General features: G+C 39.7%; 1 protein-coding gene across 9 annotated transcripts in view; it reads left to right on the forward strand.

Moving 5' to 3' along the window:
- Window positions 1-19535, forward strand: part of Lrrc4c (leucine rich repeat containing 4C) — a 1301043-nt gene that overhangs the window by 1101323 nt on the left and 180185 nt on the right. The window contains exons 1-2 of one of the 9 annotated variants that reach the window (XM_076570130.1): window positions 12747-14120; window positions 14223-14323. The exons of 2 other annotated variants lie outside the window; for them this stretch is intronic. The gene's annotated coding sequence lies outside the window, so the exon portion shown is untranslated. Of the gene's footprint in view, window positions 1-12051; window positions 14121-14222; window positions 14324-18528; window positions 18614-19535 lie in introns of those variants that run through there. 6 more of the 9 variants (XM_042275789.2, XM_042275788.2, XM_042275787.2 and 3 more) reach the window with 6 other exon arrangements.

Raw genomic sequence — 19535 nt, forward strand, 5'->3', positions numbered from 1 at the left:
GGACTGGAGAGGAGAGGATGCTATTTCCATCCAATGGAAATAGCTGTTTAACATTCAGCAAAGCATAGGGCCCCTGACTCCAAGGAAAATGGGATCTTACTTTAAACACCAACTGCACCACAGATAAGGGATTCTATGGGGCTGAGATGGTTCTCTCATGGGTAGAGTGTTCTCCTAGTATGCTTGAAAACCTATAACCCATACCTGTTCCCCTGACCCTTGCAAAAAGAACTCACATGTAACCTTATGGCTTATCCTATTACTGTTTTTCCTTATTTTACAGTGTTAGGATATTGAGATCACTTGATATTATGTATCTTATCCAAAACTGCTAAGTAGCTAATAGCATTGCGAGTTCAGAGTCATATAAAAGGTGACTAAAGTGGATGTGATCGACCACCTAATTATACTCTCTGACTATAGGATTGGTGATCATTGTAACTGGAAATAATGACAATGCATGTGAAGTGCTCTGCACAGGGCCTGGCACGAGGCTAGAACTTCCCACAAGTGTCCAGAGCTTTGTATGATAGCTGGTGTTTTCTTCTATGTATCAGGTATCAGTCCTGAGAGTTGACAGAGAAAAGAAGGAGAGTCTGTAAGACCCTGTGTGCCCTGGGATAGTGTTCAGAACTTAGTGGAGTGAAACTGGAGTGGAATCTAGAGGATACTCTTAGGAAAATAAAAATAAAAAAAATTAAAAAAAAAAAAGAAGAGTCCAGAGGGGAACTTGAGAAACTGGCAATGGGGGGAGAGAATGTGGAAGTGGAAATAGAATAGTGGGAGGGATCCAAAAGTGAAGCCGCCTTTGAGCATGAGCAACTAATTTCCACCACACTACCATGAAGCATGCAGGTGCCATGCCTGGAGCTGCGAAGATTAGCCACAGCAGACAAACTCAGACCCTCAGACTGGAAAGGGAAAGCAGTTAGTTCAAGGTCACATACTTTCTAAGATGTCTTTCAACACTTGGAAAAAGGGAAAGTATGACCTTTTTAAAGATACAGTACCTAAATTTTTATAGGAAAGGTAAGGGCAAAATGGCATTTTCTTTAATAGACTTCCTCAAACAGCTCTAAGGTTCACTTCTCTTCCTATTTATATTGACAAATGTAACTCTCCCCTCCAGTCATCTGGCTGAATGAGATAGGTAGGGATGAGGATGAAGAGTTATTCCTACATCACAAGGCAAGGTTCTCTCTCTCTCTCTCTTTTGTTGCTCCTATGTCTGCTTTTTGGATTGTTTTGTCACACTTGCTGTTTTGACACATTGTTAGAGAAGTAGTGAGGCTGGTCAGGTAGCAGGCAGAGCAGAGAAGCCTCAGTAACTGACAGCTTGGCCTAGAATATTTTAATAATGAGTGTGCTCATTAGATGTCAGCAACTTTGCTAACTATTGCATCTGTACTATTTCTTCTGCAGCCATGTAGCTCTCTGGGACAGATGCTACATTGTGAATATTGCTAAAGGCTTTGAGGTTTGTAGATGCTGAATAATTCAAGTAGTACAGCTAGGAAATATTATAACACGTCCAACCAGGGTGTTGGACTTAAGATCCAAGCATTTACGCAGATTTAGGTAGGTAGAATTAAAAGTTTCTAATTTCTAAACCTCTAACTCCTCTTTATTTTCTGGTGTTTTTATGTGATGACATATAATAAATAAGACCAGAGACATAGTTATGATTTATTTAAGCACTTGTTCTTCTTAGACCCCTGTGTTAACCCTTATCAGCACTATACCATTGGCTTTCTGGTCTACCTTTTGTTGTTGTTACAGTCATTTGTACAAAATTATTAATGCAACTCCTGCTTTATAATGGGTAACCATTGTATGAATGGAATATTAGTAAGAAAGCTAAGGTTTAGGCTTCTATGGACTGCATGTTCTACACAGACAAATAAATCTAGAAATTGAAAAGAAGACAATCAATAAGTGCTGTACAGAAAATATTAAACACAGTGGTGTAAACCTCAGGTGTCCACTGATACTGCTTGTAAGTGAAGAGCTCTCTTCGAAGGTCAGAAAGACCAGTGCCCCAAAAGAACAGATCAAAACATATGCAAGGCCCCATTTAGGCATAGATGGAGTCAATGCAGAGGCCAAAGTGCAGGGACAGGGGATATGGAGAAAGGGTAACAAAAAGGCAGAACCGAAGATGAAAGCAGTCAAAGGATGATTTTATAAGTCAATATAAGAAATTTTAATTTTACTCCTGGTACACTGAGATATCTTTGAATGAATCCTATTCTGTTTCACAAGGAACTATTGTCCTCAAAGACAGATTTGATTATAGCGAAGAAGTCAAAGATACCAAGAAAAACTAATTTTACCTTTACTTTATCAGTTCATATTTCAAGTGAAAATGGGCAAAAAAGCCCCCAAACTCTTTCAGCAGCTTCATTTCTGTCTGAAAGGTATGCTTTTTGACACCTCTATCAATCAGTGGGTGCCATTAATCTGCATATTGTGTTACAGGGAGCTGCCATCCTTCTGACTTTTCCTTTTCTTTCTTCTTTTATTTTTTTCTTCTTCTTCTTGGGAAATTAATTCATGTCATTTCCCTTTGAAATCTCTGGCATTTGACTGCACAGGCACTTAGAGGCACCCTTCTGTGACTGGAAGCTTAGTTTAATTGCACTGCTTGTCAGTGGCACCTGCAGGAAAAGAGCCAGCTGCTGGGACCAGGGTCAGGGGAGTTGGGGGAGGGGCTGGCTCAGGATTCCAAACTTATGGATGGAAAGTGGCTTGAGCTGGGTTTATAGGGCTGTGTTGAAGGGTTCCTGAAAAGTTGATTTTGGTGAGGGATGCTGACACTTTGGTTTTTAACATTTTTTCAACATTGTATCTTGCTGGGAAAAGAACGTTTGAACAAGTGTTTGTAAGATGTCATCAATTTCACTTTAGAATTTGGATTTTGAGAAATGCTCTTAGAAACTTGGTGAGCATTTTCTAAAGTCGTAGTTGAAGACAACTGATAAGTTTTGTGAAAGGTTGAATACCGTCAATCATTCTGGTCTGCTGTTCCACCTGAAAGCAGGTCTCCAGGCAGAAACAGTCTGAGGAAAACCTAAAATGTGAGTGCAGAGGTCCAAACAGCTACCAGCCAAGTGGATCATAGACTTTAATTCCTTCTAGATTATCAAAATAAATGAATACAGAGTGCTGTAGTCTTCTTAACTTTGTATTTTGCCATATGTTTCTATGTTAACACAAACCCGAATAAACATAAGAAAAACATTGAGTGATCTAATTATAAAAATGTAGGAGGGCCTGGCAGTGGTGGTGCACACCTTAATTCTAGCACTCTAGAGACAGAGGCAAGCACATCTCTGTGAGTTCAAGGCCAGCCTGGACTACAGAGTGAGTTCCAGGAAAGACTCCAAAGGTACACAGAGAAATCCTGTCTCATAACAAAACAAAACAACAAAAAAGTAGGAAATAACTAATTATCAGTTGAAGAGTTTTTATTTTTCACTTTATTTTATTTATTAATTTTTTTTTGCATTAAAATTTTCAGGCTAAGTTCCACTATGAACCCACTCCTATTTTGGAGACCAGTGCATAACTACTCAGAGACAAGGGTTAGAAACTGCAGATTTTATTCAAACATATCATGAAAACCCAAGAGTAGCCAGGTATCCTGTGCTCTAGGAACTTGAATGGCAGGAAAAATCAACACTTTGTATGATAGCAGCCATTGCAGTCTAGGGAGAATTATTTAATGAGTCACTTTACTCTACTGAATGAGAGTTAGGCAGTGTCCAAACAGAATATCACATGTGTCCAAACACAGAGGCACATTTAATAAATATGCAAACTAATATTATTCTGTAGATTCTAACACTAGGCAGTTTCTATACCCAATTCAGCCTTTTCAACCACAAAACTACTGCCTTTGCTTACATCCCCATATTCTTCAAGCCTTTTCTCATGATTTTCCAGGGTCTAAGAGCTCCTGCTCCTTGTTAGACTCATCTGCACAGGTCCCCTGCAATGTCTTTAGCAAATCTCAGACTTACTACATCCCTCCTCAATACAGTGTCCCTAAATAAAATCCCTGTTCCATTCATACAAACTCCTTCAAGGGATAAAAAATGAAAGAGCCCTTGACCTGGCTATTCTCTATGGGTTCATCTTTTATCACAAAATTCTCTGAAGCTCCTACCCTGTCACTGAGGTTTTTCTAATACACAAACAATGAACACCTGTCCAATTCAAACTCGTGTCTATAAAATTCTGGACTTGCTGCTCATGGCTCAAAGCCATGGTTGTTTCCTTGGCTCAACCTCACTCTCATTCTGAATATGGACAGAAGCACTAGTCTATTCAATAGGCAAGCATCTTTATGAGGAGATGAAAATTACTAAAGTTTCATACAGCCACAATATAGAGTCCACCAATATAAGCAATAAATATTTGTCTAATAAACAAATGGACTGAACTGAATTAAATGGCTAGTGCTTATGTGCAAATTTTCATTTAATATTCACTTTTCATGGAGGAGGGAAAGACCTAAAGTTGATGTCCCTGATTTATATAAAAGAGAATAAAAAAGGAAATATCATGGGAAAGGGAAATGAGCTTTATTCTTTATTTACTACAATTTCATTATCTGCTAAACATAGCCATAAAAGAATGAAAGCGAAGTCTGTGTAAGAAAGAAATTCCTGTGATATTTGTAAAAGAATCTCCTGAAATCTACAAAAACATAGTGTTGTTTATAAAAGTTAAAGTTTGTGGCATAAAAAGTTGATATTATATTGAAAACTTTAAGTTCCAAAAAAATTTCTTTTAAAAAATACATTAAAAATTCATTATGGCAGAACGATGGTGCCACAAGCTTTTAATACCAGTAATTGGGAGGTAGAGGCAGTAGGATCTCTGTGAGTTCGAGGCCAGCCTGGGCTACAGAGTGAGTTCCAGGAAAGGCTCCAAAGCTACACAGAGAAACCCTGTCTCAAATAACCAAAATATAAAAAAAAAGTTTGGCACATTAGGGGAGCTGCAGACAGCCTCATTCAGTAAGTGTCTGCTTACAGTGAAAATGTGAGCTTGGTCCTAAGAGCCCATATATAAAGCCTGGGAGCAGCAGTGCAGTAGTGCACCCTTATAACGTGGGGGGCTATAGAGGCAGAGACAGGAGGATCTCTAGGCTTCCTGACTGCCATTCCAAAGTTCCAGGTTCAGTGAGAGACTCTGTCCTAAGGAAAGAAGGCAGAAAGTTATAGAATAGAACACTCAAGTCATCCACCAACCCCTGTGTGCATGCATACAAAAGCACATGCACACACACACACACACACACACACACACACACACACACACACAGCTATTGAGGATGTCACTTCATGGTTACATCTGACCACCACACATACATTCTCATATATGCATACATCAAACATACGCGTACACACAAACGTGTGCATAAAAGCACACAAATGCTTCATAGAAACCTGGGCATTAAAAAAAAAAAAAAAAAAAAAAAAAAACTTCTGCTATTTCAACATTATGACATTATGTGCTATCAAGTCATGTGCTATCACGTCGGCTGTTATCCTGGAATCACAGATGTGCTACTGAATCTTCAATGAGAACAGAACTGAAATATGAAGCACTCGGTTTCCAGAAAGAACAATGGTAATGTGGCGCGGAAGACAAAGCTATCTTTTCCTGAATCTGCACTGCGGGGCTAGTGCTGGAACGCAGCGGCACTCCAAAGGAGTTGTTTAGAATCAAGTGCTGATTTAGCTGGATAAAATGCAGCTGTCTTCTCAAATTACACAACTGGATTCACACCATCTACTAATTCCTGGTGGAGTTTTAAAGATACCTTTATGGGCGATTTTCTTTCCAAGGCAAAGATTCCTAAATTAGATGGAAACACACACACACACACACACACACACACACACACACACACACACACACACACACCAGTCTCTAGTATCTACTCACAAAGACCATATCCCTTAGAAACTATAGATTAAGGAAATAGTTCTCTGTAAGGTCTAAGGTTACCATTTAAAAAGGTTTCCTAAAATATAATTGAATATAAGTAAATTTCAAACTGACAAATTGTAATACATTTTTGAAGTCCTTCTTATGACTTTAAGTAACTCCAACATTTTGTCTTGATATCCAGTGTAGTTTAAATGATGAACACTCCTCCCATGAGTGGTATCTCACCACCAATGCCCTGACTTTTACATACTTTTTTTTTTTGTAAAGGATAACTTTCTATGAAGAAAGTTATACATTACTAGTTCAATAACCAGGACTATAAATCTGTACATATCTAATAATGATTGTATGTGAGGGTGAGAAAGTTAAATTCAGCCAGCTTCATGGTGACTCTTCTTTCTGTTTGTAAAATAAAATAATGCTTATTTCCTATCTAGTGGCCACAAATGGAACAACTAGAGCCACCCCTGCATAGGCACACGTAGAGGGTCTTTTGCACACCATATTTTCTGTATACGAAATTTCTCCTGAGCTGTCCCATCTAGAACAAGCTAATGGTCCCTTCTTGCCTCTCCAGCTCATCCCACTTGCCTTCTTTCAATATTCTGACCACATTAAATAATTATTTATGGTGTGGTGTGGTGGTGGTGGTGGTGGTGGTGGTGGTGGTGTGTGTGTGTGTATGTGTGTGTGTTGTATGTATATGCATTTGAGTGTGCATTTACATGTCTACCCATACCTAGAAAAACACAGAAAGTGTCTCCATCAGCCACTCTCTGACTTACTTTGTGAGACAGTGAACCTGGAGCTCACTAATTTGACCATAATGGCCACTTAAAAAGCTCCAGAGATACAGCTCTCTCTGCCTTCCCGGTGCTGGGCTTACAGGTAAGTACACCATGCCTGGCTTTTTCTGGTGATGACAGGGAGTAGAATTCAGGTCCTCGTATTTGTGCAGAGTTCACTTTACTATCTAAGCCATCTCCCCAATCCCCAGAATCATCATTAAATTAGTGTAACTACTATCTATTGATTTTTTCCCCATTCTGCCATATGGACAGCTTATTCATCAAATCATTCAGAATTTATTAAGAGGCAAAAAGTCAGACTCTGTTGTGAGCAATCTGGGTCTCAATGAGTATTAAAGTGACCAGTTTCTCCTCAAAATGACTATTCCCAGTGTGTGGTTTCTTTTTGTTATATATAGAATAGATTTTGTTTTCATTTATTATTCTTTTCACCAGACTTTCTTATTGGCTTTTCCCTTTCCCAACTAGTTCTAGCCATGAGTATAATGAGAAAAAAAAAGAAATAAGAGTATCTAAGAACCCTAGTCCGGTCTGTAAAATAGAAAAAGAATAGGGAGACAAAGGAAATATTTCAATGTTGTCAAAAGAAGTCACCAAGAAAGTGGGGTACAAAGGAATTAGTGATGTCTTCCATAATATCAGGCACATAATAGGGGATTAGAATACATCTGTTAGAATGCAGCAAATGACTCTAGCATGGGTATTTATCTTGTCTGGACAGTCTACTGATCAGAAAAGAAGTCTGGTATTTGTGAAGTATAGAAGATGTGGCAGATTGCAACAGTTACTCTGATTCTTCACTATTTTCAGTTCTGTAATATCACAATGTCCATACATTTTAGGTGAAATGATAGGATCATTCTTCTATGAAGTGATTTGTTTTGAGCAATGGAAAGTTAACAGATTTGATTCACACATGGGACTTTGAAAATACCAGAATTACTGCCTAACCTATCTCTGATAGGCCTTCTGACCCATGAGAACAAAAACAAATTATTACTGTTTCCAGCTATTAGGTCACGGAATAAGTGTTGTCCATCAATTAATCTGAAACCATATATTTTCTGATAAACCATGCTTGAGAGTAGCCTTTTCTCTTTACTTTAACATTTCAATGATTGTAACAAGCATTGATTTTCCAACATTTTACTAATAATATTGATGAAAATATTAGGTAAAATAAAAATAATGAGGGTAAGCTCAGTTGTTCCCATCATTACAAAAACAACTATTTGTAGTGTTGTATGCAGATAGGATCACTACTGCTGGTGAGAGAGGTAGAATTATCAGAAGTTCAAGGTCATCCTCAGCTACATAGTGTGTTTAGGTTCCCTTGTCTTGAAAAAAAGAGATCAACCTATATAGATACTTACATTCTCTAATACCATAGTCTTCGATAGTCATTCACACAGCAATGGGAAAACATTTTAAATACAAGAAAATGCTCTTGGGCTGGAATGTAATAGAGGGACATGAACAAGTCATTCCTATACACAATGAGGATTTGTTTGTGGCCTCAGTGTCTGAAGGGAAGGAATTCTGCCTAGCCATCATTTATTTCACCTCATCTCAGAATCAGGATCACTAAAACTGTCATTACAATCTTACCTGCTTCATAATGTTATTGAGATTACTGAGAGTAGAGCATGAGTTGGAATATGTAACCTACCTAGAATCAAGCTTGGTATTTTAAGTTGCCATTCAATACTAGTTGTTAAGGCAAACATTAAAATCTAAGGTATAACAACCAGTAAATCTATATGGGTTGAATTCTGTATGTTGGAGTAGCCACCATAAAAGGAATTATGGAAATAAACAACTGCCCTGCAAATGTACTTAGACTTTAAGATCCTCATCTGCATTATCAAGAACTTCAGAATATATTGTTGTTGGGATGCCTTCTAGTTTTTGTTGGGAAGCAGTATCTATGTTATATTGTCTAGCAGCACATATGCCCACAAAAATGAGCATTTAAAATCAAAGTAATTTTTAAGTTACTCTAACGAATTTTTAAGTTACTCTAACGAATTAATTCGTGTGAATTACAGAAGCAAACTTGATACGATTGTTCTCTGTCTATAATAGATTTGAAACTAAAAGGGAATATTATTCTCAGGATTTCTACAATAAATTACTCAGGTCTAACATATATATATATATATATATATATATATATATATATATATATTATACATACATACACACAGTGAATTGACAGACTGGCCTACAATACCTTAAATCCAATTAGCAACACAATACACAAAGTCTCATTTTCTTTATTTTTAAGCGAAGTTACTGAATTCATGCTATTTGATGTTTTGTATTTCTGATTACAAAGTGCTGTCCCCTGCTGTTTGTTAAAGATTATACCAGTTAGCATCACCAATCCAGAGAGAAATAAGAAACAATTTTATTTTACCCATATGTCTAAACATCAGAAGAAAATAAAATGTGGAAATCTATGTATCTATAGAAGAAAACCACTGTGGTAGCATCATGCCCTTTCTTCCCAAGTCATCTCACTGCACTGACCTTTATTTCTAGATAGGATTTTGATAAGCAGTAATGATGATGGGAAGCATGGGGATGTGACAAGTTACTTACCAGGCAATTATTTCTTCTAAAAGGGATTATGAAGAATCTTACTTAAACACATTCATCTATTGGCCATAATTGACAGTTCTGCAGCATAACTATCCACACTTGTGTGTCTTAGCAACTGAATCTGCATGTGTGCTTTTATGATATTTCCTTTGTTGACTCCTTATTTCAGTTCACTTTAACTAAGGCCACCTTGCAGCAAATACAGAAGTATACAGCAGTGCCATTTTGATTCAGTGTACAAACTCACCTCTGGAGATCCAGCATGATAACAACCTGCGTGTTCATGAAGTATTCTATATGACAAGCTGTTCTCCATGTTTCCAAAACTAGTCATTTATGTGGAACTAGAAGAACTGAAATCAACTGGATCTGAGTTCAAGATTTGGCTGTCATTTACCAAGAATATCACTTGCCATTTCAGTTTGTGTAGCAGGAATCTTATAATGCCTTATTAATAAAAACAAACCTGGAGCCAGGTAATGAGGTGAATGCTGGAAGATCAGAGAAACAGAACAAGCCACAGCTCCTTCACCTCACCAATTCCTCAGGTGATCGTGTTTCCTCAGACGGGGTGCCTCTCAGCTGAACTGTGCTGCTCAAAGCCTAAAAGCTTAACCAGCCAAAAGCTTCTAGTTTCTGGTTTTCACGCCTTATATACCTTTCTGCTTTCTGCCATCACTCCCTGGGATTAAAGGCTTGCTTTCTGGGAATAAAGGCATGAATCACCATGCTTGGCTGTATACTTGAACACACAGAGATCCAGATGGATTTCTGCTTCTGGAATGCAAGGATTAAAGGCGTGAGTGCCACCATTTCCTAGCCTTTGTATCTAGTGGCTGTTCTGTTCTCTGACCCCAGATAAGTTTATTAGGGTGCACAATATTTTGGGGAACACAATACCACCACAAGTTTGACTTCAAAATGTTTCAGGATCTTGTTTGAATATTAAATAGCATGATGTATAGAAGAGGCTGCAAACTACTATACATATATATGATATGTGTATATTATATTATATATTCAATTAGTAACTGATTTTGAATGAAAATGCATGCCAAATAATCAATTCAATGTCTTATAGAGCAAACCAGCAACTGTGGTACTGTAGCTTGCAATGAGAAGCTAAGCAGAAGTGAGAAATCTTTCCAGTTCCAGCTTCCCTATTTAGCATTATTCCCTTTGCTTTATTTGAGAGATTGCTTTGCTCTGAAGGCTGTTAAAGATGTGTAGTAGACATGTAATATACTCCTCTTTGACTAAACAAATATGGGCTACTAGTGTTTGTGAACCGGGCTGTGCGACATCCACTTAAATATAAAAGCATTAGCTCCTCCACAAATTCACATTATATACAAGTTGCAACTACATAAAAGCTCTTAAAAATACTGAGAAGCCATAAGAAATTGTAGCTGAATGTGAGAAAGGATATTTTCCTTTGCAGGTCATGACCTCTGAAATACATATTACAGCTTCTTAATCTTCAAAGAAATGTATAAATATAAAAATGTAAACTTTTGAAGTCCAAAGAAGTAAAGATAGAGTACATTGCATATAGTATATAATATATAAATATTAGTGCAACAAAGAATGGAAAAGAACATTTGGCATGAACTTGGATAAACCTCTGATGTTCCCAGAGTAGCACAAAAGTTCTCTCCTTGTCTTGCTGTCCTGTTATACTTTTCTTTGTCATGATCACACTGTATTTAACTGTGTTTTGAACCCAAGAGTGTATTCTGAGGGCTAGAAAATAAGTAAAAATCAATGCAAAGATCTTTACTGGGAGAAGGTGAAACAGAAATCTTTATTTATCTTCATCTTCTACAAGCATGATCTTTAATAACCATACCTAATTTCATTAGATTCATATCTCCAATAACATGTTTGAGAGACATAAAATAAGTGGCCGTCGCTCATGGAAAGAGCTTTTTGATCATTATATAGTACAGAAGAATGGCAAAATAGATATCTATTCATGTCATTGTTCTATGGTCTGGGTCCCTGCTTCTCAGGAAAGGCAGTGGAGTTGAAATGTGCCAAACGGTCCTCTAACGCGAGTTGATGGAAAAGCCCACATCCAAGAGCAAGGGATGCTGGAATTGAGTTGTCAAGCTGTCCTGAATGTCTTGTACAAACTGAACAGGCCAATTTACTGCAACACTGCATAGGCTGAAGGCTCCTATCTCTGCTTTACACTTGTTTCCTCCTGGAGAGATTACCCTGCTCTCCCATGCTGTCCCTCTCTAGTAGCTGCTGAGCTACCCCGATTCCTCCCGATGAACCAGCTCTTGGTAGGAACGGAGCCTTAATCCCCACCTTGGGACCAGCCTGCTGGACTTCCCAGAGAGCCTCTTACCATCCAATCTGAAATCAAAAGCTTTGTGTTTCTTGATAATTTTGAATCCAGTGATGATTTGATTTAAATGTCTTCTCCTTCATACTTCAAACCTCTTGCCTTTCGGGATGAAAACAGACAAGCTTTAAAAAATAAAAATAAAAATGACAATTCCCATGCAGCCTGAATTTCTTGATTACTAGCCTCGGACGGCGAGGGGCTGCTTTAAAACGGCGTTCTTCCGACTCTTCCCTCCAGGTGGCAGCAGTGCCACATCTCAGAGTCTCCAATCCCCTCTTCCCTGACTTCAAGTGTTAATGCAATTGACCAATCACTGCTAAGATGATGGGAGGTAATTGGGTAATTGTATTTTACTGATCTCTAGCGGAGAAAGGGAAAGGGAAAGGGGCAAGAAAGAGGGCCAGAGAAGGGGAAGGGACCGCAGTCCGGGTACGCTTTGGGGAGCCTGGACCCTAAGTAAGAGGACCTGGCATTGGTGGAGAGAAAGTCTAGACTGGCAGGCGCTGCCGATCGCTCAGGGAGCGCATTCTTTATCTGGGAAGAGAGCAGAGAGAGGAGAGGGAGAAGGCAGAGTTCACGCCGAAGTGGATGGAAGGGGATCTGGGTTTCCGCGGCACAGAGAGTCGCGAGCCGGGACTATGGCACTGAGACCGGCGCGGAGCAGCTGCGCGCCCGAGGACGCGTCTCCTCGCGGGGGACCAGCGGGCGTCGGGAAAGGCTGCGCACAGAGGAACCAACTTGTGGCTCCAGACCATCCCCAACGCAGCTGGAAATGAGATCAAAGCTGCAGTTTCATTCCAGAAGGATGAGAGGAGCCAGTGATTAGGGATTTTTTTTAACCCTCTTCGTTCCCGTTTCGCTGTTTTCTCCTCCCCCTCCTCTTTTTTTTTCTTTTAAGTATATGTATTTTTTTAATTTTTTTTTTCTTTCTTGATTTATCTAACACCACGTCAGTCCCGTCACATTGCTTTCCCTGTTTGAAATAAAAGCCCAGTCTGAACTTCCACCACCCCGGAGATTCGAGAGCTACGGCCGGCTGATGGAGAAGGGGACACCCGTGCTGGCAGGGGACGCTGGCAAGGGACCGCATCACGAGTCTCTCTGGTGATCCCTGCCCTGATCGCCGAGTTCAGCGATACCTGGAGGACCTGGACCCAGTGCTGTGGGTGGGGGAGGGGACCCAGCGAAAGCCACCCTGAGCCTTAAAAAAAAAAAAAAAAAAAAAAGTAGCTGCTGACCGGGGGCGGAAAGGGGTTTGTTCTTGACAGCTGACGGAGCCTTGAAATTTTCCTCCTCTACCTCCGCCCCCTCCCCCGCCCCCGCCCCCCCGCACTCCATTTAACGTGAGATTATGAAATCGCAGAGGCGGTGGAGGGAAGGCGACGGGATCTAACAGGGAGTTTGGAGGGGCGAGGGGGAAGGTGGCTGGCTGGGTGGCTGAAATCAAAAATCCAATTGCGCACTGGGTTGTGATGAGAAATCTAATCAGATCTTTGACGAAGGGGCCGGCCGGAAGGGTAGCCGGTGGGGGCAGCTGATCCCCAAATTCTCCGAAGGGGAAGCTGGGGAAGGGAATCGAGGATGTAAAGAAAAGACTTTCTTGTTCCTTTTTTCTTTCTTTTCTTTTTTCTTTTTCTTTTTTCTTTTTTTACTCCCCGGAGGAGGTGGCTGTTGGGTGCCTTGCTAAAATGAAGGATGCGGGACGCAGCTCTCTCTTGGAGCAGAAGGCAGAGGATAAACTGATTGTGCCAGAGAGAAGAAAGAATGAAGCTTTTTCTTGTGAGACCTGGATCGTAACATAAATGTGTATATGGCCACACGGGGAGCATTGAGGGGAAAAAAATGAAATAAGCTGATGTCAGACCTGCGGGGTTTGGTGTGTTCTGACATAAATAAATAATCATAAAATAGCTGTCCCCCTCCCCCAAGGATGTTTGGAAATGGAGAACTGGGGATCCACAAAGAAAAAGTGTGTTCATTTTTTTTTTCTTTAAAGGAGAAAGTACGCCAAGGAGATATTTTTGAAATGAAAAGTTTGCGGCTTATTTTAGGAAAGTAAAGACCTGATATATATATATTTTTTTCTGTTTGAATTTCCCACAAGAGGAGAGGAAATTAATAATACATCTGCAAAGAAATTTCACTGAAGAAAAGTTGACGTGGAGGAACGAAGCATTGATTGGGAAAGAAATCAGCAGAGGACTCTTGGATTGCTGCCCGTGTTGACTAAAATTGAAGGATAATTGCAGTTGGATTTTTTTTTTCTTCACCAACCTCCTTTTTGTTTTCTTTTTCTTTTCCTTTTTGATGTCAAGACCATGCATTCTTTCTTGTTCTTAACCACCTGGATTTTCCTCGGGATGTAGCTGTGCTGAGTCTGAAATACAGTGAGTGATCAAAATTTTCTTATTTATTGGTGAAGAAAATGTTCATTAATTTAGTGTTCTGATTTTCTCCCCTCTCCCTCCCCCTTTCCTGTGGTTTTCAAGGACCCGGCTATTGGGAACAAGAAAATGAGGAACAGGGTGGCCCACGCAGTTGTTCCCTCAAGCTGTGCTCACTGATAAGCTGGACGGCTATAATGATGCAGGTTGGCTGCATTCTAGGCAAATGCCTTTGCAAATGTTCGGTATGGAAAAAAAAAAATCTCTCCATGAAAGCCCACTGCAGTGTGGGGTGCTGATGCAAGTGATTGACACTCTAGAATGCATTTAAGTTACAAGGAAGCCCCAGAGTTAGAAGCACAAATGTTGGTTATTGGAAATCGAAGGGACCCGATTTAAATTTCATTATCCAGCCTGACACTGCAGATCAACAGAATGTATTAACACAAAACTATGATACTAAAGAAGGTGAAGGATGGCTTCTGGCTAGTCGGGAGGAGGGCAGTGAGGGAGGGAATGGCAGAGCAGAGGAAGTGGGAGAGCACAGGCTGCTCTTCTACAGGCTCCAGCACCCCCTTATCTGAATGTGGTCCTTGCACCCCTGGGGTCTTCAGTGGTAGAGCTATGACTGAAACAAGAAGGACCACTTCATTCCACCCCTCATAACTTAAGAACCCCTTCCATCCCAGAGAACCTGCATACAGATTGTAGAGAACATGGGTGTTTGGTGTGGTCTTTATCAAGAACTCTCCAGACACCACTGAGAAACAGCTCTTGAGAAAAAGGCAGACATTTAGCATCCTTTGGTAACTTAGAAAAGAAGACCAAAGGAAAAAATGTGTGAGTGGAGCACCAAAGCTCATCCCAAGACAGCTTTGCTTTGAAGGAAAGAAAGCAGTGAAAACAAAAATTAAGTAAATAATAAATAAATAGAAGAGAATGTTGCGAGAGATTTGAGAGACACGGAGGCCTAAGGGATCAATCACCTCACCCTTTCCCCACTTCTGGCAGGACCTTGGAGCTTGCCTGCTGTACAGAATGGTCCCACCCCCACCCCTGACACTCTTCTGTGTTCTTCCCTGAAGCCTTCTATTAGAATCATGAACTCATGTAACTTTAGAGCCAGGTCAGATATTACATGCCAACAAAAGAGGAAACTGAGGCTGAGAGAAGCCATAATTATTTGGTTAGTGACCAAACAGCCTGAGACAGGTGACTCACATAAGCCTCAGAGAAGCAGACAAGTTTTGAATCCAAACTAGGAGAGAATCTGGCACACATAGGGTGATCGCAGCTGCCATTTTTATTCAGAGATGGAAGAAAGGCACAGTGGTCTAGAGAAGGTGAAGTAAACTTCTGCCAGTGTAGATATTAAGAGTCATAGGTATCAACATCCCTCCCCTCCTCCCCCTTCCCCTCCCATCCCTTTCTCTCCCCTCTCTTCTCCCCTCCTCTCCACTCCCTTCTCCTCTGCTCCCACCCTCACTCTTTCTGTTGTATGGTTCACAAAACTCTGGCTTTAAAGTATTTGAAATCCCTGAAGACCCACAAGTCTGAAATATCCCAAAGGAGATGGAAGGCAGCTGCCTCCTGGGTACCCTGTGAGTGCTGGGCACGTTTACTGCTATGAGTGGTAGACTCTAGAGAGTCATTAAGGAACTGTGGAGTTGGATTTATGTTAGAGAGGTGATAATAGAAACCAGAAACACCCTGCTAATAGCATCCAAGTCTGTTCTTTTGCTGCCATCATCTGCTCCTCTCCTCTCTCTTACTCCTGAACTGAGGTAGCATACTGCTCAGCACTTCCCTAATTTAGTTTTCTGGGCACATGTTTTCTGTTGGGACACATAGACACTGTAGGAATTTACCAACCTATGAAAGTGCAAGACTTTTTTCTTCCAGATCTCTATACAGACTTCTGCATATTTTACCATTCCCTCCTTCCCTCCTTCCCTCCTTCCCTCCTTCCCTCCCTCCCTTCCTCCCTCCCTCCCTCCCTCCCTCCCTCCCTCCCTCCCTCCCTCCCTCCCTCTATCTCTCTCTCATGTATGTGTGGAGGGTCTGCTATGCTTTATGTGGTCATTGTTGTTGATTCACCATTGTTGGTCATGTAATGACTCAAGTCCTCAAGTCATACAAAGTTGTTGAGCAATTGCAACTTAGTACAACTGACATAGAAGTAGAGAAGAAAATGTGTCTTGATGCTTTTTTTTTTTTTTTTTTTTATAACTTGTAGTTCAACTTCAGACTTTATCTGGAAAACCTGCTTTGCAAGTGTGTCGTGTCTGCTAATAGAGAGGCTTGGGTTTACTCATCTTAGTTTTACATAAAATGTTTCTCAGAACCAAACACTACGCTGGATTAGACCACAAATTGAATTTTTCTCCTTAACATTGTCATAGCTTTTCCATCCCCCTCCTTTCTTACACAAACAGGTAAATGTTTGCAAGAGGAGGAAAGGAAGGTAAGAAAAAGAAAGAATCTGAAATCTGTGCTGAAATGTAGCTCCCTCAACCCTTACTGATAAGGCATCTAAAGGAGTCCCTCTAAGGTGAATCGCTTTGCCTGCATTACATTTGGGTGCCCAGGCTGAGCTTGGGGATCAGCCCCTCTAGAGTGGGAATCAGCTCTGTAGTTTGTGCAAGTTGTTCATGGGCTAGGAAAAAAAAATTCTGGACATGGTGGAGTTGGAATCACACCTAACACTTTGTTTCAGCTGAAGTTGGCCACTCAGTGGTATTTGTGAGTAGTAGGTACACATAGCAATCTGCTGAAGACCACGGACCCAGAAAACTGAAGCTTTGAACTAGTTTTAAAGATATTTCAGATTTCTTCCTCCTGGCACCTAACAGCTGTGCCCTTTAGGCAACATTTTAAATTTCCCTATTCCTCATTTTTTTCTTTTGCTTATGGGTTTGGAATTAACATCTAATTTGTTGGTAAATTAGATGTTGTTTTGTAAATTACAAGTGATGTGCAGCAAAGGCTCCACACAATAGGCTTTCTCTCAGGCTGTCTGTCACAGTCATTCTTGAGGTAATTAATGTGTATCCACTTCCTGAGGATGAATGAATTCTGTACTTTTAGGGTCTGCTGGTGAGACTCAAGCAGAGTGAGACTGAGCTTATATTCCTTGATAGCCTTTCCTTCCAAGGTCTTACCAGAACAGATTGTCTGAAATATGTTTTATATATAAAATGCTGTTTAGAACAAAATCTGAGCAAGAAATACTTAAGTAATAAATAGGCACAATGAAAGACTGCTGTAACTGTGTCTACCATGCTGTGCACTTTTAAAGTTGGAATGTAAGTGTCCTATGCTATTGTCTTGGTCTGGAATGCATAAGTAAAGACAAATGTGTTTGCAAATACATCATTTAAATTAGATAGTGTATCATTTCATTACAGTTATTAAGGACCCAAGTTCTACTATCTGGACTCATGGTTTTACTATTCTTAACAAGTCTACTCTAACTGCATAATTTATTTGCTTTGTTAAAAAAAGAAGGCTTAATCTGTGGATGGGAACAGATGAAGCAACAAACATATTTAAATCTTAATATTAGAATATGAAGTAAAACACAAATTTGCCAATGGTCTAAGCACTGGGTCTTGATCATGGTTTGTAATTTCCTTGTCTCCCACAGTAGTTCTGTGCTCTGTCTATTTCCTCGGTGAACGTCCTAAGAACTTTCCTCCCCTTAACAATAACAAAAAAAGGATCCTATGTCTTAGTTACCACAGTTGTTGACATTTACATCATATATGCGTACTTTGTGTACTAATTGTCTCAGCTTGGTGTATAGCTCATTGGATTTTGATTACTAACTTTAAAAAAAAATGAAAATCTGGACAGTTTAGAAAGACCTCCTAAGATTCAGCATTTTCACTTCTCATTTGAAAATCTAATGTGGAAATGTTCACTATTTGATGTATTTTACTTTTTGTGTGTGTGTTTTCTAAAATTGACAAAGAAATAAGGTAGAACTTGGATGCCTATTTTCAAAGTGAACTCAAACAGCATCACTGGACCACATGAATTACGGTACTGCTTAAACTATTTCAACCGATTTGTTTATCTGTAAATCAGAGGTAAGATCACCACATGAAACTGGCTACCAGGAAGATTGATCAGGTTTCCTCTGTTGTGTACTGCAAGCATTCAATAATTCCACATTTAAATAGAATATATCTCTGGTCTATGTTCAGAGAGGATGTGGTTTACAAAGAAAAATAGAACATTTTTTTTTTGAGAGGAAGATCTTCATTATAATTCCTGGTTGCAATACAGACAGAATTAAATTTGTATCAAGGTGCTGGTTATGTCATCTTGACACAAACTAATAACCTGGGATCTAGGATCCTCAACTGAGGAATTGCCTGACCAGATTGGTCTGTGACTATGTCTTCCAGGTATTGATTTGTGGTTGATGTAGAAGAGCACAGTCTACTGTGGGAGGTACCATCCTTGAACCATAGTCAGGGGAACCAAAACTAGTAAGTAGCATTCCTCCATGGTCTCTGCTTCAGTTCATTCCTATAGGTGGCCTTAATTCTGTAACAAGTTCCCTGGATGGTGGACTATAACCTGTAAACTAAAATAAACCTGTTCCTCTCCGAATTGTTTTTCGTCATGCTGTTTATTACAGCAACAGAAAGTAAACTAGGACAATTACCCACCAGTCATACACCTTTAAAACACACTTGGAGGTATCTCAGTGAAACCCTCAGTCATCAAAAGTTGCGCATATACTTTGTGAATTGTGGATAATATGCACTGTTCATGAATACTTTAGCTGGATTTTCAAGAGCTTTCTATCAGAGATACCAAAAGTTAATTGGTAAGCAATATCTTAGAAGACTCTCTAGGGAGGGTTCAAGATACCATATCTTTGTTTTATTCAAAATTATTTCACTCAATAACCATTAACTTGACAAAATTCAGTCTGGTGAGTGAGACAATGTGCTAGTGAATCACTCTGAGGGAATAGCCTGTGCTTTTCTCTGTCATCTTCTCAGCACCTCAGAATACCTAGATGTAAAAAATAATCTTTTGATAACTAACTGGGTTTCACTGCATATCCTCCTGTAATGGATTCAAATGCATGCACATACTTATATGCATGCATACCCTTGCAGATGCACACATACACACAAGCAAGACTGTACTAAGGAATCTATAGAAGGTTAATGAAAAGTGCTCATTAATGTTTTGACTGGACACACAGAAAAAGCAAGGTGAAATATTATCTTTTATTAGAAATACTGAAATCTGGATGTTATGTGATCTAGTACATTGTTCTTATTTTTTAGTATTGTCGTGGGTGGACTATGATATTTGACACGCTTCATACTCTCTCTCTCTTGGCCTTGTAGTGTATTTCTGTTCAACAAAATTTAAAAATAATGTTACTTGAGG

Source organism: Peromyscus maniculatus, chromosome 4 (assembly GCF_049852395.1).
Source record: "Peromyscus maniculatus bairdii isolate BWxNUB_F1_BW_parent chromosome 4, HU_Pman_BW_mat_3.1, whole genome shotgun sequence".
Lineage (NCBI taxonomy): Eukaryota > Metazoa > Chordata > Mammalia > Rodentia > Cricetidae > Peromyscus > Peromyscus maniculatus.